This window comes from Podarcis muralis, chromosome 1 (genome assembly GCF_964188315.1).
Source record: "Podarcis muralis chromosome 1, rPodMur119.hap1.1, whole genome shotgun sequence".
NCBI classification, from domain to species: domain Eukaryota; kingdom Metazoa; phylum Chordata; class Lepidosauria; order Squamata; family Lacertidae; genus Podarcis; species Podarcis muralis.
In genome coordinates this window covers 101,493,803-101,518,657 of record NC_135655.1, presented here as the reverse complement: position 1 = coordinate 101,518,657, position 24,855 = coordinate 101,493,803, and the positions used below count along the sequence as shown (strand labels likewise).

Genomic DNA, 24,855 nt, shown 5'->3' with positions numbered 1-24,855 from the left:
GATGAATTGTGATTCAGGGTGAAGAAAATTCGCTCTGCACAGGTTCAGATATACCGGGGCATTTTTCACATGTTCCAGGGTTGAACATAGAATCGAATACAGAGCTCTAATCCGACATTAAACCCTGAAAGCAAGAATTTGTCTGTGGTGTTTCATCTCATTGGCTTCAAAATGGGCTTACTTGTAACTAACTATAGTCACATTATTTTAATACAAATATTTTATTGTGTTTATATACTAATATCAGTTCCAGTCTTATACTCAGGATGATATAGCCAAAACTGAAACTCACCTACAAAAGAGGTACAAGCAGATTCACAGTAACCTTGAAGTTCAAAGCTTTGAGGTATGCACAAGTACAAAAAACTACCAAAAAACACCAAAGAGGAGGACCCCCCCTCCTCTAAAAACCAGGCCCATAATAATTCAGTAGCACTGAATATTGAGAGACTGAAGTGGAAGTGGGTGGGAGGAAAAACCTGATAAATGAGTGGAAGGAGTGATTGGAATAGTCACACAAAGTGTAGAAAGGAACATTGACTAGATAGGCCACTTCCTGGTTCAAACTGAGAAGTGATTTTTAGCTATACCGAAGTGTATACCTTGAAGTGTAAAACACTGAGAGCAGCTCATATAAACCAACAGAGTAATCCAAGATGCTAATGTAGGTAAAGGTAAGGTAAAGGACCCACGGATGGTTAAGTCCAGTCAAATGGGGTGCGGCGCTCATTTAGCTTCAGCCCAAGGGAGCCGGTGTTTGCCACAGACAGCTTTATTGGTCATGTGGCCAGCATGACTAAACCGCATCTGGCGCAACGGGACACTGTGATGGAAACCAGAGTGCACGGAAACGCCATTTAACTTCCCGCCACAGCGGTAGCTATTTATCTACTTGCACTGGTGTGCTTCCAAACTGCTAGGTTGGCAGAAGCTGCGACAAAGCAACAGGAGTTCACCCCGTCACGCAGATTTGGTAGATGGGACTGAGCACCAGGGGTCTGCTCACGCTCGCCAGGCACTGAATAAGTAGTGGCAAAGAGAAGAGTTACTGCTCTTTCTAACTCATTACAGTTGTACCTCGAGTTGAATGTGCTTCGGGTTGAGCATGTTCGAGTTGCACTCTGTGGCAACCCGGAAGTAATGGAGTGCGTTACTTCCGGGTTTCGCCGCTCGCACATGCGCTCAAAATGACATCACGCGCACACGCGGAAGCGGTGAAACGCGACCCACGCACGTGCAGACGCGCCGTTGCATCTTGTGTTCCGTTCGGGATGCGAATGGGGCTTTGGAACGGATCCCGTTCGCATCCCGAGGTACCACTGTAGTGTAAAACACGTCAAAGTCAAAACCCTAACAAATATTCCAAAGCAATTGTAATTCACTGTCCCCATATGCAGGTTGGGAGGGGTTGTAACTGAAAAGAGTGAATTATGACAACTCTGAATTGTTGTTGTTGTTGTTTAGTCGTGTCCGACTCTTCGTGACCCCATGGACCAGAGCACGCCAGACACTCGTCTTCCACTGCCTCCCGCAATTTGGTCAGACTCATGTTTGTAGCTTCGAGAACACTGTCCAACCATCTCATCCTCTGTCGTCCCCTTCTCCTTGTGCCCTCAATCTTTCCCAACATCAGGGTCTTTTCCAGGGAGTCTTCTCTTCTCATGAGGTGGCCAAAGTATTGGAGCCTCAGCTTCAGGTTCTGTCCTTCCAGTGAGCACTCAGGGCTAATTTCCTTAAGAATGGATGCGTTTGATCTTCTTGCAGTCCACGGAACTCTCAAGAGTCTCCTCCAGCACCATAATTCAAAAGCATCAATTCTTCGGCGATCAGCCTTCTTGATGGTCCAGCTTTCACTTCCATACATCACTACTGGGAAAGCCATGGCTTTAACTATACGGACCTTTGTTGGCAAGGTGATGTCTCTGCTTTTTAAGATGTTGTCTAGGTTTGCCATCGCCTTTCTCCCAAGGAGCAGGCGTCTTTTAATTTCGTGACTGCTGTCACTATCTGCAGTGATCATGGAGCCCAAGAAAGTACACACTAAATATTTCAGGTCAGGTTCTTGGTGTTTTACAACAAAGCTGCTGGGTTGTCCAGAATTATTATATCCCTTTTGCTGAATTTCAGGTTGTGCCGAAGCTGAGAGAGTAGTGTACAACAAGCCTATAGTGTAGTTCTCTGTTACCCACTATTGTATGTCGGTGGGCTACGTTTTCAGCTGCCTTACAATGTAGTCAGGGCAGTGTTATATTTCAGACAAGAGGTGGGGCTACTCCTAGGCAGATCAAGAACTCAGTTTTATCTGGAAGCTTCATGCACCACTGACATGCATGCAGAATGATCACATTTTTAAATGTTCAAAACCAACAACTACTTGAAGTAAGGCCCAAAAGAGAGCAGGAACTATATTTGATGCCAGCATTTATTCTTCAACTGTCTCAGCCCACAGTTCAGATAACACAAACATAACACAAACAAACAGCAACATTTTGTCGCACAGCTCTGCTTGTCTATATACTATATCAGGCATCCCCAACCTGCGGCCCTCCAGATGTTTTGGCCTAAAACCCCCATCATCCCTAGCTAACAGGACCAGTGGTCAGGGATGATGGGAATTATAGTCCAAAACATCTGGAGGGCTAAAGGTTGGGGATGCCTGTACTATATACTGGTACTGATTTGAGTCTTTTAGCACTTTAGCCAAAACCATACCAATCATACAAAAGAGAAAGAGAGAGACTGGCATGCTTGGGATAATCCTGAGGTGCATACTACTACAAAAAATCTGCAGAAAAGTAGTTAAAGAAACAACCCCATGATTTCTGTAGGACTATAAAAGCAAAGCAAATCAGGCTCTGGCCTCTGCCACTGGCTAGGGAACCAAGCTTCCTTAAGAGGTTGCATCCTGTCCCATAGAAGTCAGTGTTCCCAGGGATAAAAAAGAGATAAAATATTTAAGCAGCTGGAATAGGGCACAACTGTCTCCTCCCCCCAAAGAAAGCCCCTACCTCACACACGCAAAATTCAGCGGACATGGCATACTGTCAGGTCATGGGAGGAAAACTGAATAGGAGGGGAACAGAATTAGAGGCAGTTTTAGGACAGCACAACTGGTTCGGCCTCACGGGGGCCATGCGGTCATGCATGTGCTGAAAGCACACAAATGGGGAGTTACCTGTATTTACCAAAAATGGCATGGATCCACTTAGCTACATATTTTATAAGTACCTTAATATGAGGCAAGAACTAGAGATCAATTTTTTTTAAAAAAAAAATTGATTTCAATCGTAACAGCTTTTCATTAAACCAGACACATTCAACCCTCCTCAAGCCCAGACCCTAGAAACAAACATGGCTCCTCTTTACTTACATGTTTTTTAAACATCACCAGGCAACTGGATATACAGTCGCTGAATCTGATCAGCTACACTTAACATCAATATCTTTTTTACATTCCTCATACCCATATCTCAGTTTTGAAATATACACTACTATAAAGAACAATTTTTTAAAAAAACTGTATCCATGCAAGAAGAGCGAAAGGAATTAAATAGTATAAAATTACTTTAAATTGTCTTGCCTTGCAACTGGAGCACTAATAGTGCAGAGAAATAATAAGTCATTCAGATCAAGCCTCTGTGCAAGAAAATGTCAAAAATATAGTGGGATAGCAAATTAAACCTGCAAATTATGCTTTTGTGCTGAAGCTATTTTTAGACACATAATGTTTTCCTGAAGTGCTGTTCTTAAAGTTGTTTACTGAAACATTCAGCAAAATAATCAACTATTTCATGAAAAGTCTGCAATGAAAGAGCACTTCTTGCATAATTGGCAATATATTAGCACTAAATTAACTGTTTAGAACCTGGTTGATGCTCTATACTATTGTGAGTTCATGCCATCTTACAACCTATCATTAATATGTTTACCAGAGGATTACAGTGGGACTTCCTTGGCAGTATGTGCAAGGACACATTCGCACAGCCATGCCCTTCAATTGCCTCCCCTATAACATCATAGCATACCTCATGCCCTGTGCTTTCTACTACAATATACAGTGGTACCTCGGGCTACAGATGCTTCAGGTTACAGACTCCGCTAACCCAGAAATAGTACCTCGGGTTAAGAATGTTGCTTCAGGATGAGAATAGAAATCATGTGGCGGCAGCGGGAGGCCCCATTAGCTAAAGTGGTACCTCAGGTTAAGAACAGTTTCAGGTTAAGAACAGTTTCAGGTTAAGAATGGACCTCCAGAACGAATTAAGTTCTTAACCCGAGGTACCACTGTATTCTGCCTGAGACTGAACTCCCACCCAGCCCCAATGATTATGGATTAGACTGAAACAGTTAAGCAAAGCCCAAATCTTTTACAGATGCAATACGTAATCTACGTGAATCCATTTGATTTTATGTTTAATTACTGAGGTGGGAAAGATACGAGTTGAAAGCAAATGATCCCAAGCAAGAATAGTGACTGTCATACGAGTAAATCAGAATCATGTGCAGCTATATACTACAAAAGAAGGAACACCTTGATAATTATGAATCTAGACAATTGCTGGAGAAAGGATGGGGAACCGTTCTTCGCCAGAGGGTTGCATTCTGTCAATATTCTAGGTGCCACAGTCAGTGGTGGGTGTGGGCAAAAGCAGGTGAGGCAATGAATGCATAGAAACCATATGGTCTTATCTATGACACAACAAATATGTAGCAATAAGGAAGGCTGATACCCTCAAAACAGATTTTTCACATCCTAGGCAATCAGGTGTGAAATAAACGACCAGATTATACAACTTAATGATACAAGACCCATGAGAGTGCACTGTAACCGTGGTCAAGCTCACTTGGATAATGGCGACAAACTGATTGAAAGACGTTCGTGGAAAAATTTGGTAAAACTTGGTTTTCACTATGTTCATTCCTCAATCTTAAAAAAAAAGAGCCAATGCTGTGTGGTGGTGCATGCTCCCCTGGCACTAGCTGCTGAAAATGTTGGGGTCATTTTTACCTCAGCTGCATGGAATGGGAAACTGAAAGAACTACAGAGCTAGGGTCTCAAGGGCCCTCAAAATGATTTATTATTTTCCATGTCTATAGATGTATATATTTTATTTCCATTCATTGTCAGAGAAATTATATTTTGTTTATTTATTTGTATTTTTGATTTTATGTTAGCAAAGAGTAACAAAACAAAAAATACTCCAATGACCTGGTCCATGAACTTAATTTATATTTATGAAAAAGGAGTTCAAACTTGCTGCTGCATTCCCTCCCCCCACTTCCATATAACACTGCCCCTAGGACATAAAGAACTCCATACAAGAGAATAATACATAACGTTAACACATTTGGATTACCACCAACTTGGTTCATTACTCAAACTTAGATAAGGAAAAACACCTTCCTATTTTCTGAGAAATTATTTCATCCTTAGTGCTTTTTAACTGCACAAAAGAACTTCTTGTGACAACAGCCATTAAATCACTTTTAAAAATATCACATTACATATCACACTGCAGTATTTTTATCGAGTGATTAAATGCTGGGTTCATCAGGCACTTGGGGAGCATTTTTTCCAACAAACTGTTCTCCAGCTACTGTCCTTTTCAATCCTAAAAATGACAAAGCTGACAAGGAATAGATGCTTTCATTATCCATGATAATGGTATTATCGGTGGCTCACCAAATTGAGTTGAAAATTGTTTTATGCAAGAGATTATGAGGAAATGCAAAGGTGTCTTCTATGCACTGATTTCCTTGTTACTGAGCAGCTCAGTGTTGCTGCGTTGTGAAGTATACCCTTTAACCACAGAATTACGTGGTGTCTGCAGGCACAATAGCACCCAAGATGCTCTCTGGTGGCCATGAGACCTCTGGCTTTGCCTCTACCCTTACCCACTTTGGAAGTGGGGAGGGAAGCAAACGCAGGGGGAGGGGAAGGAAGGGTATCACTCTTTCCTACTTTCTTATAAAGTTTTCTAGGCTGACTCTTAGCAGGAAGAGCCTAGCAGGAAGGGGGCTAAGCACCCTGAAAATATGTTCAAAAAGATAAGACAGACAAAAATAAGCACACATACACTAAGTAGAATAGAAGCATTGCCACCCAACCCCACTCCACTCACCATTCCCCCCTCCACCTCTTTCCCCCTTTCCTTCCTAATGTAACACTAATATCTCAACAAATGAAACTCATTTGGAGAAAATGTAACTTGAAAATAGAGATATTTTAATAATAATAATAATAATAATAATAATAATAATAATAATAATAATAATAATAAATGTAGCAACCATTTTTTTTGGTGTTATGCCACACACCTTGCAGCAGCCATTTTGTGACTAGCACTTCTCTTAAATTCTACATATGCCCACTGGCCCAAGGAGTTTGGTGACCTCTGAGACAGTACATCATAGGCCACACAAAAACTGTGCAAGCTATGCATGGTGCCACACACTAGCCCCCAGAAAAAAATTTGGGAACATTAAAGAAGAGCTATATATTTTTGTGTTGTTGTTGTTTTAATTCCTTGACCCTGCATTAGCAGCAATGACTCTGCTTTATTTTCACTCACTAAGTTTGGAAGAAGATTCATCTCAATAAAGAAGCCTAAAGAGAAGATTCATCTCAATACAGAAGCCTAATCTCACTAACATGCCTATGCAAAACCTGATCCTTTCAGACAAAGTCTGCTGTTATTGCTTTTTTTATCCAAAGATCTAATTCTACACTAAGGTAGCAAACCTAACTTACCTGGGAGTAAGCCCCACTGAATGCTTCAGTAAGCCCTATGTCAGGGGTCAGCAAACTTTTTTTGCTGTACCCCAGACCTTGTGGGGGGCCAGACTATATTTTGAAAAAAACTATATGAACAAATTCCTATGCCCCACAAATAACCCGGAGATGCATTTTGAACAAAAGGACACATTCTACTCATCTAAAAACATGTTGATTCCCAAACCGTCCGAGGGCCGGATTTAGAAGGCAATTGGGCCGGATCCAGCCCCTGGGCCTTAGTTTGCCTACCCATGCCCTATGGTATTTCAGTGCAAACGTGCACATAGGATTGCAGTAAGCAACAACAAAATATTATGGCAAATCAAATTATGTTACTTACAGAATTCTGTAAGATGCATACACATTCCCTTAATGTGTATTCCCTTGTATGGCTTTGAACAATATTTAACTTCTAACGAAGAATATGCAACTCATCTGTTGTTTCATGTTAAGCAATGAACTTTGATCATAATGGTAGATTAAATACATTACACATTATACTAATAATTATGGAAATCAGTATGTTCAGGCTGTGTATTTTGAAAATGAATTTGGCATGCTTTATTTTGAACTCAGTAATTTGGTATTTGCATATTTTTAACTGGCCTTGAGATATCAGTCAAATAGCAAGAATTAGGGTTTAGACCAGGAGCTAGCAAAGTCATACCCTCCAGATTTTATTGGACTCCAGCTGCCATCAGCTCCATCCAACATGACCAATAGTCAAGGATGATGGTAGCTGGAGTCAAGCACCCTCCTGGTTTAGACACAGTGAGGGAAGGTAGCTGGGGGCCATGAAGGAGGGGGTAGATACAGGCACAGCCTCAAAGCCCTTGAGCCTGCCTCTATGTTCTTAAAACACATCCCTGCAAAAATGGAAGTTAGGATTCACAGAATTACACACAAAAGTTTGGGCTTCACCAAACTCGAAGACAAAGATAGCAAAGGGTTTAAAAGAATAAATCCAAAGGAAGTTTCCAAACTACATAAAAACTACACCCATACAACACAGGTATAACAATGAAGAATCACACAAGTGTTCAACTTGAGGCCTATTGCTCTAATCCAGCAATGAATGCAGAAGCAGCCTTCACACATATAGCCAACATAAATCTATGGCTCAAATCCTATTCACATTTGCTGAGAGTAAGTCCTGCTATGGTGTAAACCACTAAGCCTCGGGCTTGCCGATCAGAAGGTCGGCGGTTCACATCCCCGTGACGAGGTGAGCTCCTGTTGCTTGGTCCCAGCTCCTGCCAACCTAGCCGTTCGAAAGCATGTCAAGTGCAAGTAGATAAATAGGAACCGCTCTGGTGGGAAGGTAAACAGTGTTTCCATGCGCTGCTCTGGTTTTGCCAGAAACGGCTTAGTCATGCTGGCCACATGACCCAGAAAAACTGTCTGCGGACAAACGTCAGCTCCCTTGCCAGTAAACCGAGATGAGCGCCACAACCCCAGAGTTGTTCGCGACTGGACTTAACTGTCAGAGGTCCTTTACCTTTACCTTTTTCAGTCCTAATGAACTAAATGGGGCTTACCTCTGAGTAGGCATGTATAGGATTTCACTGCACATCACATTTCCAACAACATTCTCTCACACACCCTCAGGTCTTACTGAATTAACTAGATGCATCTTTCATATGTATACAGGTGCCTATCTTCCTTCAGAGTCACTAATATTTGTCTGTATAAAATATCAGTATATGTAAGATTATGAAAGTTTTGGTCAAACACATTCAATCAAATGAAAACAAAATAGTATTTTTCAGTGAAATTCAGAATTTTTAACTCTGAAAACTGTCAGTCAAGAGTTTGGAAATGGCTGTCAAACACAAAGTAGCAAGTTCAATGTTTTTGTTTATAAAAACTCTGGAGGACTCAGAATTCTGTTTGATAATAGTACACCATCAGAAAATGCTGTGTAACTATACTCCTGATAGATCATTTGAGTGTTCAGTACATAACTATGCTATAGGTGAACACCCTATGTATAAGTCCATCTATACAGCATGTGTTTGAATAATTAACAAGAAAGCATGTGGTCATAGCACAGCATAGTCATGAAATTCTATGCTACATAACAGATTGATGTAGAAATATAAAAAAATGATATTCTTTATGCATAGTTTGAATAAAAGCAATGATTACTCATATTCTTGGACATGCTGTTTTAGTTATGCTACATTTATCAGTGCTGCAGAACTAATTTACTAGTAACAAAATAATTTCTATGGATTGAAAGGAAAACATCAGCAATGCAGCAAATTCCAACCTAGGTTTTCAAAAACTAGGTCATATAGGCAAAAATGAAAATAGGAGGTAGAAATAGTTCCTAATAAATCTATTCTGCAGCACAATATTTACTTAATCTTGATGTGCATATAGAGCAGGGATTTTACAGCGTAGAGTAATATAAATTCAAATTGTACCTTACTATAAACTAACGTTTAATACATAGAAATGGAAGTGTATGATGGATTTAATTTTCGAAAGTGAACCTTTCACCAAAAACATTACTCTGGGTTTCATAGTCATTGCACAACATGCAAGCAAGATGTTGGATCCTAAGAACTGCGGACAGTGCTCTGCATTTGTGGTAGGGCTTGACAACCTCCTCCTTCCTGCAGTGGCCCCCACAAAAAACTCTGCTGAGACTCAGGGAAACCCTTCAAAATGCAACGTGATGTGGTGCAAGTAGATGCAGTGTGCGTGGGAGACTTGGTGGCAATAAAAGAGCCCTCCATGTATTCAAATGCTTTCCAACATGCAAGAAACAATTTGGACCGAAGCTATCTAGTTTAGAGACATGCTGTTTGATTTTGCATAATCTAATGCACAGTCCACCCGTGAAAGAGGTGTTATCAGATAAAAAAAGGTAAAGGGTAAAGGGACCCCTGACCATTAGATCCAGTCGTGACCGACTCTGGGGTTGCGGCGCTCATCTTGCTTTATTGTCCGAGGGAGCCGGCGTACAGCTTCCGGGTCATGTGGCCAGCATGACTAAGCCACCTCTGGCGAACCAGAGCAGCGCACGGAAACGTCGTTCACCTTCCCGCCAGAGCGGTACCTATTTATCTACTTGCACTTTGACGTGCTTTTGAACTGCTAGGTGGGCAGGAGCAGGGACCGAGCAACGGGAGCTCACCCGCCGCAGGGATTCAAACCGCCAACCTTCTGATCGGCAAGTCCTAGGCTCTGTGGTTTAACCCACAGTGCCACCCGCTATCAGATATATAGGCACAAAAGCCCTCACACATTCTCCTCCTCTTTCAGAAATTGAATGTGTGTATTTCTTCACACGGTGCATAGTTTTAACAAGATGTAGCAATGTGGCCACCAACCTGGATGGCTTTAAAAGGGAACTAAATGAATTCAGAGGATAAGGCTGTCAATGGTCACGTGCCATGATGACTATATATTACCTCCAACATTAGAGGCAGTATGAATACCATTGCTGGGGATCTTGTAGGGAAGAATGTTCATGCATTGATGTCCTGCTGCAGGCTTCCCAAAGCCACCTGGTTGGTCACTGTGAGAAAAAAATGCTGCACTAGATAGCATAGTATTCAGCAGGGCTGTGTGACATTATCAAGTTTTCCTTCTTCATATGACATTGGAGGAATTGATTGATTGAATTATATACCTCCCTATACCTGTAGGTCTCAGGGCAGTTCACAGGATAAAATCCTGTAGGTTGCCATACGTCCGGAATATCCCAGTCATATCCAGGATTCGACCGCTGGAATTAGCATCCAGGCAGAATAATGTCTACTTAGGCATATGGCAACCCATGTCGGAAGTGCTCGTTTTTTTTGCTGAATTTCCTTAAAAATAGCTTACAAACTTCGTTTTTTGGGGGGAGATTCCCCCTGCCCCCCTGAAAAGCTCAACAATTCTTCCAATTTACTCCAAAGAAAGGTTGCAAGCAGTCTCCATAGTGTAACAATGAAAAGGTCCTGTAGCACCTTAAGAACTAGTTTCCTGAACATTGTATAAGCCTGCTACATTCGATGCACAGGGACGCAAGTGATGGTGGCTACAAATAAGATTATTTGACTATACACATGGGTCAAGATATAGTGGAGTTAATGACATAGTGACATTACTTACGTTACACAAAATCACTGAACACAGCATCATAAATCGAACAGATAATTTGTACTTGCTTGAACAAATTTAAGTGTTTTCTATGCATGAACCAGACATGGAGCAGCAATGCCAGGTGTCTACCTTTAGTAAGTTAGATCAGGAATGGAAAAACCTTTCAAAGCTAGAGTTCCTATACCTTTAATACCTATTTAGAAGAGGACTTCAGAAGGAGCAGCTGCAAAGGGATAGAAAGTTGCACCTGTCCAATTCCCTTCACTAACACAGGAGTCTTAAAGTTGAAAGACCACCCATGAACAAAAACTGTAGCCATTGCTGTCACTGGTCCTACCCTTCACCTAAACAGAGTCTCATTAATTTGTCTTAAAAGATGTGGCAAAATGAAAGGCAGATGCTGAAAGTATTTTCACAGCACTTCTACAATCCACTGTACAAATACAATTCAAATGAGAACCAATTGGACAGGCCAACGATTCAAATTGGCTTTACAATGAATTTAAAGCTAGATGCTTGATGAAGACCTCTGAAAATTGTGAATGGGTAGAATATATATTTCTATAGCCCTCAGTACAGGAAAGCAACATTATCTGCATTACCTGTTTTCTCAGAACAAAACCTCAAGTACTGATATTTAGATTATTGATACAGAGAGAAAATAAACATGACCCCTGAGTGGGTAGCTGAATCCCAGTACCATCTGGCTATTGATTCTCTGAGTACTATGAGACAAGTCTTGTTATTATTAGGCTTCTTGAACCACATTATTACTATTGACATCATACATGATACCTGAGAGTATGGATGAAAACATTTATAGTTGCTACAAGAACAAAAAACTGGATAAACTATTCTCAGTTGCAAATCGATTCAACAATTCTTGATGAAGATATGTGCCCTGTCCCACTTAAATGCCATAACAAATGAAAATTACTCCTGTAACTAAAGCTTCTATGAGCTTAAGAAAACACAGTATCAGAAAGCATTATTTTTAAAAATGCATTAAACTGAAATTAAGTTATTCAAAGAGTGAAGTGTACAAAGGAATTACTAGCACACTGCTTTAAAATTTAGCAGAGGCAGTCTACAGGCAACATTATTGCCTTTTGCTTCGATATAATAATAAAGCAGGGTGGAAGGAAATGTTGTTGTTGGTTTTTTAAAAAATGTGCATGTATAAACAATCAGAGGACCTCAATTTAGTCAATAAAGTGAATGCCATTAAAACATCTTATAAGGAAGTGACAGGCTTTAATAATGTGTTTTATGACGGAAAGCAGACATTTGTTTTCTAAATGAATCCTTCAATTGACAAGGAAGGTATATTTTATTTTTCTAAAAATGGCATACTTGCAATTCTTACTCAGTTTAAAAACAGAATTAAAATAATCTATTGACAAGCAAGTCAATACAACAGCACAAAATTGTAGAAAATTATTCATATATGCCACCTATGCTGGAAAAAGAGAAAGCACTTGTAAACTCCCTATGACTTCGCACTCACCCCTACGAACTGTTGGTTGCCATGGCAAGCATTTGTCTGTATATTGCATATTAACACTATAACACCATCCCCATTTCTCTCAAAGAATTAGTAACTGATGTTTGGACTCTCTACTTAAGAAAATTAAAGGTTTTTAAATTATGAGTCTCACAGAAGTATATTGCAACTGAAAAGGATTTCTTGTATGATTTAGGACATAAAGCAAACATGAAAGCTACCATTTATTTTTAGCTCCTTTTTTGCATGCATCTCTCTAGCCATCATATTTCTATACCCAAAGTGAAGTATTGCTAGTGAATTCAATATACATTGTGTGTGTGTGTGTGTGTGTGTGTGTGTGTGTGTGTGTGTGTGTGTGTGGCACAACAGCAATGTTACCTGTTGTGGTAAATCACAAACTGTTATTCTGATAGATAGTAGTTCTATTTCTTAGGTGATTTTTTTTTTAATGGTGACTAAGGGAGGTTCCATTTTTTTTTTGTTGGCATACATCTGCCTTGAGAGACAATGGAGAGCACCTCCAGGAGTTAAGTCAAACCGCTGTGTTAGCAGCACCAAAGTGAACTCCCCGGGTGCAAGCCTGGGCAGTGTGTATGGAGGTCCTGGGCTGTCCAGATGACAAGACCTACACATCATGAATGTGTAGTAAAACAAGCACCATTTAGTTAAAAGGCAAAAACATATCCAGAAGAAACACCAAGCAAGCATTTAGGTTTCCCTACAATGACAACTATGGAATCCTCTAAAGCAGGCATGGCCAAACTTGGCCCTCCAGCTGTTTTGGGACTACAACTCCCATCATCCCTAGCTAACAGGACCAGTGGTCAGGGATGATGGGAACTGTAGTCCCAAAACAGTTGGAGGGCCAAGTTTGGCCATGCCTGCTCTAAAGCTTATGCCATAATAAGTTTAGTCTTCAAGGTGGCACAAAACACATTGTTTTTACTAAAATAGACTAACATGGCTGCCCTTATGGAAGTCTACACAAAATATGGATAACTAATTTAGCAGAAATAATGGTTTGCATTTACTCCAGTTTTAATCCCACAGGGCTGATTGCTGTGTTTCATTTAATGCTGTTTGTATTTAATTTATTTTATACACTGATAGTATGCCACTTTGAGCCTTAGGAAGGTGACATAATAAATAAAATGTAAAGGAAAGAACCAGCTTTTGCAGACCAATCAGAGTCATAATTGTTGAATGTTAAATATATTCTCCCTTTTGTCAAATGGAATATTACAAGATTGCTTTGTAAATAAGATTCAAACTAAGAATTCTTTCAAGACTACACAAGGGCAGTGACCCACTTCTTAAAATATTACAGTATTTTAAAGCTTCTGGATTCAAGATAGAACTTTTAAACAAGGTCACACATACTACGTGTAAAAAATATCACTTGCATCTTAGGATGCTGCTAGTTTCTAAATACTAGCACAGCATACTGGAAACAATATATATGCATTAAAAAAAGCAGTAGTACAAGAAGCTAGGCCAACTTAACCATTGCAAATTAGAGAATGAGAGCATGTAAGGCAACTGGCCTTCAGAAAGAAATTTAAATGCTCTAAGATACAATGATGCCAGAAACATACTATCCGAGGAAGTGCACTAAAACACTGAGGACTCAGCTCCCAAGTGAAAGCTCCCAGAGTACACAATTGTTAACATTCTTTGAACGATATTCAATGCTATTCATGTTCAGAGAATATCTATTCAAATAATTAAATCTAAGTCTGATTATTTCAAAGGGTTTACTACAAATATGACTTCACTGGGTCATCAAACATTGTAGTCGTAGGCGTGATCTGTGCCTGCAGAAATGTATTCTCTTATAAAGGTGCTTCCTTCCTTCCCCTTCAAGTGCATTGCAGTGTGCTGTGACTGTGGATGGAAGGCTTAAGTACTTCTTCTTGTATCCTTCCTTATTCAACCTACCTACTACCTTGACACAAGTTCGGGTAACATGCATCCCACTCCCAAATCTACCTGCACACTCACCGCTGCACCCACACTGGGATGAATCACATTCTTAATATTCTGGGAACACATGATGTTTAAGTCTAGTGGAAGAAAACCCTCCAAAGTCTTTATTTCATAAAGAAATAAGATGTGGGACAAGAAAGAGTTTGTATTTGCTGGGGTCTAAAATATACAGTAAAGGGACGCGGATGGCGCTGTGGGTTAAACCACAGAGCCTAGGGCTTGCCGATCAGAAGGTCGGCGGTTTGAAACCCTGTGACGCGGTGAGCTTCTGTTGCTGCCAACCTAGCAGTTCGAAAGCACGTCAAAGTGCAAATAGATAAATAGGTACCACTCCGGCAGGAAGGTAAACGGCGTTTCTGTGTGCTGCTCTGCTTCGCCAGAAGCGGCTTAGTCATGCTGGCCACATGACCCGGAAGCTGTACGCCGGCTCCCTCGGCCAATAAAGCGAGATGAGCGCTGCAACCCCAGAGTTGGCCATGACTGGATCTAATGGTCAGGGACCCCTTTACCTTTAAAGTATCCAGTCAATGAAAAGTGGAAAAGCAATTGCCAACATTAAATATCACCTTGTGACACACAAGGTGACATCTGTGACACACAGATTTGAGGATACCTAATGGAAAGCTTACAGTTGACTACTTCCTACAAACCTTGCCACTGCAATGCATGAACTCCACCCCATCCCCAAAATTTAAAAGATGGAGCTTGAAGCAGCCAAAAAATTGCACTGAAATCACAGCACAACATTCATTTTAATCAGGAGGTAGATACAACCTGATGAGAAGTTATGTAAATTTCTCCTTGATCTCATCAAGAACATTTTGGTAGTACAATTTACCTAGCTATAAAGAAGGAAGGGCATGGAATTGATCTAGTCCACAGTCACAATTTTCTGTGTTTCAACATATCCCCCATGGTCCTAAAACAGAGGTACTAGCTGCTGAAACTGTGCTGCCATGCCAGACCTCAAGATTTTCCATACCCTTTCCTCTCTCTTCTCAACCTGTCTATTATTGGTTGAAATAATGCAGATATATTATGTTTCTAAAACCGATGAGTTTGTGACATCAAAATCAATACACTGAATACTTGAGTTTTTAGAACAAATTATTATGAGTGCATTATGAGTGCAAACGGGCAGAACATTATCAAAATCAGCACTTTCAAATTAGCTTGGCTACTCTGGGTCAGTATTTGTTAAGTTTTCATAATAAAAGTCTCAGCTGATGCAATACGTACCCTCCAGCAAGATAGTACCAATATCCAATTCACAGATTTTGTAAGAGCATAGCTTTTCTAACACTACTACTACTACTTAGCAAGCTGAAGGAGCAGTCCAACAAACTTGTAAGACTAGTCCAAAATTATAAATATTTCTCTCTCCATAAAATCACCTGCTGATATTCTGTGTTTAGCAACAGGAATGTTTACATGGCTTGGGCAAGTATAATATTATCTAATTCAATTTATTCAATGTAGCTGCTTAACTATGTGACTGTATACAGCAGCAAATAACAATACTAAGGATGTTGATCTGAGGTTGTGAAAATTTAGGTTGTAACAAGGTTACACAAACTGCTCTGATCAACTGCTTAAAAGAAGCAGCATAAACTGTTGAGTCATACAGTGAAACATTATATGCCATGACTTTTGGTCATGATATGGATGTGTTTAGTCACAAGGATGTAACATTTGCTATAAAGTTTATTGCATGTTCATTTTACAAAGTATCTTTTAAATACAGTGACAATCTGACTGCTTTCCAAGTAATCTGGACTTGTATTACCAAACTCCTGTCCAAATGCTAACAATCAATGAGCTTTAGATCAAATTTGTGGTTAGATCAGAAATGAGCATTTACATTTTAGAATACTTGATTAGAATCTACACATAACTGAAGAGAGATGACCTTTCAACATAAACAGCACAAAATCAGATTTCTCTGTAATTCAGTCTTTTGGTCCTTGAAGACTAACATTGCTACCCCTCGTATAGATGTTTTTATTACTGGAACCTCTCTCTCTACCTCCTGAAATTTTCCACCAAAAATCTCCAGGGAAGCCTGCTCCACAGTTTGAGAAGCGCTGAAATATTTGTCTGCTTGCACAATCTCGTTAGAGAGAATTTCACTCCCATATGAAGAAATCAAGATATGCAAGTGCCATTCCACCTGATAGTAAAATGCTCAAGGAAGCCAACAGAATAGAGTAAAAAAAAAAAAACAAAATCTGAAAATGAAAAAACAAAACACAAAACACAGTTGCAAATTTCAGAAAAGCACAAAAAGTATGGAAGGATCAAGTATGTGTGTTTTTAAGAGTTACAATTAGACCATAAAGGTATTCAAAAGGTGGCATCTAGGGGCAGAGAATTATACATCTTGGGTGCGACAACCATTTCCCTTATTTCCATCATCTGTACTTCTAAAAGTGGTAGGATTCACAGAAGTGGGGGCTCCCCTCCTGTCTGCAGTTGATACACAGATTTTCTCTTTGGGTATCCCTTTTCCAGGCCATTATGCAAAAATGCAAGGTATGTGCCCCACCAAAAAGCCACTATAAATGTCACTTTGTGATATTTCCGAACCAAAATCAGTCACATTTCCCTTCGTAAGAAGAGCATTCCAAGACTTAGTTCATAAGTCACAATATAGCAGCTTGGATACCCCTGACCATTAAGTTCAGTCGTGACCGACTTTGGGGTTGTGGCGCTCATCTTGCTCTATAGGCCGAGGGAGCCAGCGTTTGTCCGCAGACAGCTGGTCATGTGGCCAGCATGACTAAGCCGCTTCTGGCTAACCAGAGCAGCGCATGGAAACACTGTTTACCTCCTGCTGGAGCGGTACCTATTTATCTACTTGCACTTTGATGTGCTTTCGAACTGCTAGGTTGGCAGGAGCTGGGACCAAGGAACGGGAGCTCACCCCGTTGCGGGGATTCGAACAGCCGACCTTCTGATCAGCAAGTCCTAGGCTCTGTGGTTTAACCCACAGTGCCACCCATTATATAAACAGTCCTGTAATTTTGTGATTTAGGGTTCTCCAACAACTGCTCACACATCTGAATAGAGTACCTAACATTTGTTGCCACTATGCTTGCCAGGCATTTGATTAGTTAACTGCACCTCTAGAGCTCCATGTTGTGCTCAGCTTCTTATAACATCTAAATCGTGTTTAAAGTATCATGATAGGAAAGTAAACCTACAGCGCTTTTATTCTTCCAAAATCCTTCCTCAGCAAATATTCAAAGTGCCTGTATGACTGGGTATCACTTACAAAAGCAAGTTATTTTTTCCTGAGACGAAATTTCAGTGCTTTAAGATGGTACTTCTGAAGGGCACACTTGACCACTACTAAAACATTGGCTTTGATGCTCGTTGAGATGAGTATCTGGACAAGCACTGGCATTGTAGGGTGTTGGTCATCAAACCCCAAACTTCTGCCAATCTTCACCTGGTGACCTCGTGTACTTATTGAAAAGGAAAAGATCAATCAGAGAACCTGTGGAATTCTACAGGGAAGATTCCAACCAAAGAGAAACAGTCACTTCTCTGACCTTTCTGATGGAAATTGCTCCAGAGCAGTCTCCTAAATCTGTGCTGTCCTGGCTGGCTTTTGCCAGCCAGATGGGCATAAATCCAGCTCTAAAGTGTTGCCCTTTTATTCCTGTGCTCTGACCAATTGATATTTCTCATTTGGGCCTAACTAAAACAGATGGAAATAAGTAGAACAAGAATGAGTCTTGAATAACTGACTCGGATTCTGCCTATGAAATGACAACCTGAACTACCCTTCTATTTTTATTTTTTTAAGAATCATTTGTATTCCTGCACTGGAATTCATTTACATGCAGTTTGGTGATGGCCACCAGCTTAATTGGATTTAAGAAGGTATTAGACAAATTCATCAATGATTACTGGCTATGATGGCTACACGTTGGCGGCACATTTCTGAATGCCAGTTGCTGGGGAACAACATGCCCCTCATGTCCTGCTTTGAGGCTTCCCCACAGACATCTTGTTAGACATTTTGGGAAACAGAATGCTGGACTAGATAGGCATTGGAGTCTCACTCAGCAAGTCTTATGCCTTTAAATTAAATATACTTCTATTCTCCTTTTAAGGCCTTGAATTCTTCAGTTGTAAACTTTATTATTTGAATACCTCATTCCCTATATTCCAGTGTACCTTGCTTAACATAGCAATAGATATGGGGAAATGTTTCCCTTTGGACAAGAGAGTTCTGTTCAAGGTATTTCATTCTTCAACAAATGTTTATTACACTGAGGAACTGGCTAGTCAGCACTTTTGAAAAAATTCAGCCGGACATTTATAAAACTACAAAAGCTGCATTAATATATATATTTTTTTATTTTCATAAAGATGAAGTCTGAAACTGAAAATTAAGCAATATTCTTGGTGCAATGAAATTAGACTGCAAATGATATTTATTTCCAAGTGAATGAGAATAGCCCATTAGGACTTAACTTTGCTGCCAAACTACTTATTGATTTCTTTTGCTTACTGAAGTAATACTGGGCAAAACCAAGGCCCTTGACATCAGTAACTTTTTTTAAACACATATTATTCAAACACTATCCACCAAAAATGAAAGTTTAAAATCAGAATAATAGATCAAATATACTTCCTCACAATATTTTACATGGTTTAAAAGGTTCTTAACAAGATAGATTTGTTCCCCAAATGATAAAGCATTCCCTAAAGAGGTCGTCAATAACTTGATGCACATCAAGGTTTTGTACATTTGTTCTGCTAAAATGCCCAAAGCTCAAGAAAAAGTTGTGGTGCACAATAAGTGGGCCAGCTTAAAATATACACTTCAGAGAGGATGGCAGTGCCAAGGAAGAAGTTTGTACAATTATTTCAGTTTAGGGAAAAAAGAACAACTCAACATCACCAAAACAGATGGATGAAGAAAGCAATAGGATAGTAGCAGCTGGACAAATAAATAGTGAAATGAAATTAATGAAATCACATTGTTGTGCTTTCGATAAATAGACATCTATGTTCAAAGATATTTTGTTCAACAAGAATTTGAGTTATGGAGGTTTGTGAGAGCATGTAATTGTGTAGGAAATTGGTGTATCCCTCTGTACGAAAACAATGGTTTCAGCACAAGTGAAAAAAATATGTACAGACATTTTGTGGATTTCTATGTTATCTTGAATGACTGCGAAAAAAATTATGTACCTTCGGACTCCAGGCATAAAAATCATTTATTTTACAACCAAACTGGCTCCCCACTTATTCCTTACATCTTTACTTAACAGCAACCTGCCAAATTACTACTTCTCTCCCCCAGTTTGATTTTAAATAATTTCTTCATTTCTTACAGCATCATGGGATTGAGAACCAAAACTCCGCCTTTCTTCCACTGGAAAATTATCTCTGAAAAAATTGCCAGAATATTCCCTTAAGCTGAACCATTACCATCTTTATTCTCTTCCATTTCTAACTATTATATTGATTGAGACAAAATCAGGGTAGAGATGGGGTGTTGACGAAAATCTTTGCCTTTCCTCACAATTGTTTTCTTCTTCACTCCTCTTACCCTTTCAACAATGGGCTAAAAACGCCAGGATCTAGCTCCATTCTCATATGCATTTGCCATTTTTGTCATTTAAAAATTTATTTATTTACTTATAAAATTTATATTCTGACCATCATCATAAGTGACCCCAGGGTGAATTATAATGCTTAAAACAAATAGAATAAAGAATTGAGCAAAATATACAACTAGTAATACCCCCAAATTGACCAGTCCCCATACTACCATTGTACAGAGTAGGCCTATTTCTGAAAATATTCAAAAGGCCCGGAGGAAGACGGTGGTTTACACTTGGTGTTGAAATGTCAGTGGCATTAGGGAAGTACCGTATTTTTCGCCCTATAGGACGCACCGTCCCATAAGGCGCACCTAGTTTTTTTGGGGGGGGAAATAAAGGGGGGGAAATTATTTTTTTTCCCAGGCGCGGGGCTGGGGCGGGGGAAGCTCAAGCTTCCCCCGACCCCAGACCCCAAACAGGCAGCTCTCTGCAAGCCGTGGGAGTGCTCCCGCTGCTTGCGGAGAGGTCCGCGAAGCCTGGACCCGCTGAGCTGAGCACACGCAGGCTTCAGCATGCAGGCAACTCTCCGCAAGCAGCGGGAGCGCTCCCACTGCTTGCGGAGAGGTCCGCGAAGCCTGGACGCGCTGAGCTCAGCGCGCGCAGGCTTCAGCATGCAGGCAACTCTCCGCAAGCAGCAGGAGCCCAACGCTGGGCTCCCGCTGCTTGCGGAGAGGTGTGCGAAGCCTGGAGAGCGTGAGGGGTCAGTGCGCACCGACCCCTCTCGCTCTCCAGGCTTCAGTGAAAGCCTGCATTCACCCCATAGGACGCACACACATTTCCCCTTCATTTTTGGAGGGGAAAAAGTGCATCCTATAGGGCGAAAAATACGGTAGGTATTCCATAGGCAGGGCACCATTGCTGAGAAGGCTCTCTGGTGAATCACAGACCCGCTAAATGAATTACACAATAGAATGGCAAGAAGGGTGTCCCCAGCCAACTTCAAGCACAGACAAGACAATACAGGGAGAGGCATTTCTTCAGATAACTAAGCCCTAAGTTATTCAGGGCTTTATATATCAAAACTAAAAGCCTGAATTGGTCTCAGCACCACAAAGGCAGGCAGCACAAATCTTTTAAGTACCAATGCCATATGCCCTTGAGTCATCAAACCCATCAAAACTCTGACACTAGTGCAGAATGCATCTCCAAACGGTCTTTAGGAGCAGTCCCATGCAGAGTGCATTCCTATTTAAAGTTACGAGAAGAAAACATGCTTTACACAATACTGCTTCTTACAACTCAAATCCAAAAAGTTGGATTTCTGGTCTAGCTTGATCTAAAATATGTTTGTTCAATAGATGATTGTACAGAAAGAACACACTGAGCTAGAAATACTAATTTAAATCATGAGTTACATATTTTCCCAAGATGCTGGCACATATAGCCTGCTGACACACAATTTAGGAGAGTGTTTAATCCCATCTTCATTCCACTCACAACCTGCAAGTGGAATAGAAGTAGCTTCCTTCAAGCCCTGAACTTGGCATCATAATGCCATCCATGAATACCAGCAATTAAATCTTCTTAATGAAGTCAAGGACAGTAGATAGGAAATCATGGAAAAAGTGGAAGGGAAGTAAAAGTTAAGATATATAAGATTTAAATAATTTGGAGGAATACAGATCTGTTGTTGTTGTTGTTGTTACCATCATTTGTTCATGTCTTATATCTATACTATTTCTTTTTTATTACTTTACGCATTATTGTAACATTTTATGTGTTGACGATGAGATACAATAGAAAAGCAAATGATTTTTTAAAAAATTAAGTGTCTTTGTACACACTGTCTCTACCAACAGAATGGTTTTCCACACACGGCAAACCAGAACATCTATACAATTAGGCAATCAAGACAGCATTTATATGAACGTTACGGAAGCACCTCTGTAAGATAAAATTATTGAGATTGTTTAGTTGTAGAGAGCCAGTGAAGCATAGTGGTGAAGTGTGTCTGGCTAGGACCCGGGAGACCAGGGTTCAAATTGCCACTTGGCCATGAAGCTCACTAGCTGACCCTGGGCCAGTCACTGCCTCTCAGCCTAGCCTACCTTACAGGGTTGTTGTCGTTGTGGGGGTTAAAAGAGGAGGGAGAAAACCATGTATGGCATTTTGAACTCCTTGGAGAATAAGGGCATATATAAATGTAATAAAATAGGTAGGTAGGCAGGCAGGCAGATAGATAACTGACACTTACTTCAGGAGGTGTATGCTCTTTTAGCTCCACTTATAATATTAACAAGAGATCAAGGTACTCTGGTTACTTCATTTTAATGTTAACTTTCCCTTACCTTTACTGTATAAAATCCCAGATTTCAAAAGCCTTGTCTGTAAAGAGGATCATCTTCGGCAATTATTAAATATATCCAAAATACGTTATTCATGATAACCTGAAAGACAAACATTTCCAAATGAAGCTGGTTACAGCATAATACATCCTGGACAAACATTTATGAGCATTAATCCTTTTCTATTAATTAATTAATTTTCAATTAATTATTATTATTATTATTATTATTTATTACTTATACCCTGCCCATCTGGCTGGGTTTCCCCAGTCACTCTGGGCGGCTTCCAACAGAACACAAAAATACAATAACTTATTAAACATTAAAAGCTTCCCTAAATTAATGCTAAGTTATTGTCTTACTATCTCTGTTTAAAGTAGGAATTTTGTCTGAAACCTTTTCAAACACCTTTGCCCATCTAAGGAAGAATTCAGATTTGACAATAACTGTTTATCACTCTCTGGGTCTAGATTTCTTGAAAGCAAGTATCTTCAACACACGACCCACTATTAACCCAAACATGCATTTGGAGACTCAGTTGTGAACCTTTTATCATATATTTGCATGACGGCGGTGCTCTTGCTGAGAACCAACTTAGATCAGACTGCAGCCCCACTAGTAGATGCCAACCCATCAGTTGAAAACCATGCTTTAAAGGGAGCATCACAGCAACCTCTCTCTGAACTGCAGAAACTACTTTCTCTCATGGAGGGTAACTTATTCCAAAAACCAACTAGATAGACCTGTTCCAGCAGTTTTAATCCTGATGCATATGGGTCTAGCATATACGTGGTTTATGTCAGATTTCCAGGTATACAAGCTGAAAGATGTTCATTGAAATGGACAAGATTGTGCCACGGCTGTTGATTAGTGATCAGCCTGCTATTCTTGCAATCCTGAAATCTTTATGTGGAGCCCAATTTATTTCATGTTATAATTTACATTTAGTTCTTTCCCGTGCATACTGCTTTCTATTGTTTCTTGCTGATTTTTCAATCTAATTGGTTTGGCTTAAATGCATTTAAGTCAGGAGTGAGGAAGCTGCAAACCTTGGGCCAATTTCATGTGGACAGTACGGAAGGGGAAATTGAGAGGTGAGCAAAGAAAGTGAGGGAAGAGATGGACCTACCCAAAAAGATTGCTGACCTCTATTTTAAGTTACATGGGTCATTCTCTATAGACATATTTTGTTCCCAAATGGGTCATACATCAGTTTGAAGAGTATATCCATTTTCTCTTTCAAGTCATTTGTAAAGATATTGGCCAGCACTAGTTGAAGCCATGACTCTTTCAGAATGCCGCTAGGTATCGCAGGTGAAGACTTTAACAGAAGTCAAAGTACTTTTTATATTGCAACACAGAATCTCTTCCTATTACTAAGATGTGTTACAATATCTTACAAAAAAGAGGTTATTTTTACCCTAAATAACAGGAGTAATTATTATGTTATGCAAAAGAGTGAATAGTACTGCGACTAGAAAAATTTGTTACAGTAGTATAACACTTCACACTCTTTAAGATGAAACTGCTTCACGAAGGGGAAAGCTACAAATGCCTCAAGGAACAACCGTCTAGAGATTATTTCATTTAACACATTTGTGTCATCGCACAAAACTGCCAGCTTCTTGGAAGAGATAGAATTCTGAATTAATGAGCTATAGACTAACAAGCCTGCTCTTAACATTTTAACTTTTAAGGGTGGCTGAATTATACCCATACTTTCTGTAAGTATAGGTGAATGGTAATTTCAAAGGAAAAACTAAAAACATTTATCAGATTAATTTGCAATAGTTGTTTACATATATGTCAGGAAAAGGTCGTGTGAACATTATCTTGTAAAAGGTATTTCTTAAGTGCATGTTGCCATTTTGGAAGAGGAGTGTTTCACTGAACTGCCAGCAATTGGACAAACCATTATTGATATATTGTTAACAGTCATGATCTACATTATATCAGGATGACTTCCCAGAATACTGTAGACTTTATGTTTACAACTCTTGAGAAGTTCAATTTATTGAGCTGAGGTAATGATTCCCTTTAAGTGTTGACATACTACATTCAGATTTATTCTTTTAAGAGCAATATACATTTTGTAAGGATTACACTTCTACAACAGAATAATTTTTCTTACTATCTAGCTCCAATCCAATGAACTATGGAGAGATCTCTCATGAGAGTTAACTGCTTAATGAAGAGCTAGTCAACCAATTTGCATCTGTTCAAATACCTACTTCAGTATCTCATATGAAGAGAGTATTCCCTTGAGCAAAACATTTCAAATAATTAAAAAGCATATAGAAGGCAAGTGGTGAAAAGTTACCTCCTCTTTCTACCTGGTAATGGAAATACTGGAGGAAAACACACATTCATCTATTTGAACAGAAAGAAAGAAAGAAAGAAAGAAAGAAAGAAAGAACCTGAGATACAAGTCTATTCAATTACTTAAAATAATTTAAAATCTTATGGAGAGATGTAGACTGTTTATGGCAAATATTTTGAGAAACATTTTTCTATTATCATAATAACTATTATGGATAAACACTAATCATCACCATAATACCATAGAAGTATACAATA

The 24,855-nt window shown here is 39.7% G+C and overlaps 1 protein-coding gene across 5 annotated transcripts in view; it reads right to left on the bottom strand.

Moving 5' to 3' along the window:
* The window catches only part of MBD5 (methyl-CpG binding domain protein 5), a 105,133-nt gene that overhangs the window by 46,057 nt on the left and 34,221 nt on the right, over window positions 1-24,855 (bottom strand). For all 5 annotated transcript variants that reach the window (XM_028745507.2, XM_028745516.2, XM_028745497.2 and 2 more), the window contains exon 2: window positions 22,282-22,380. The gene's annotated coding sequence lies outside the window, so the exon portion shown is untranslated. The remainder of the gene's footprint in view (window positions 1-22,281; window positions 22,381-24,855) is intronic.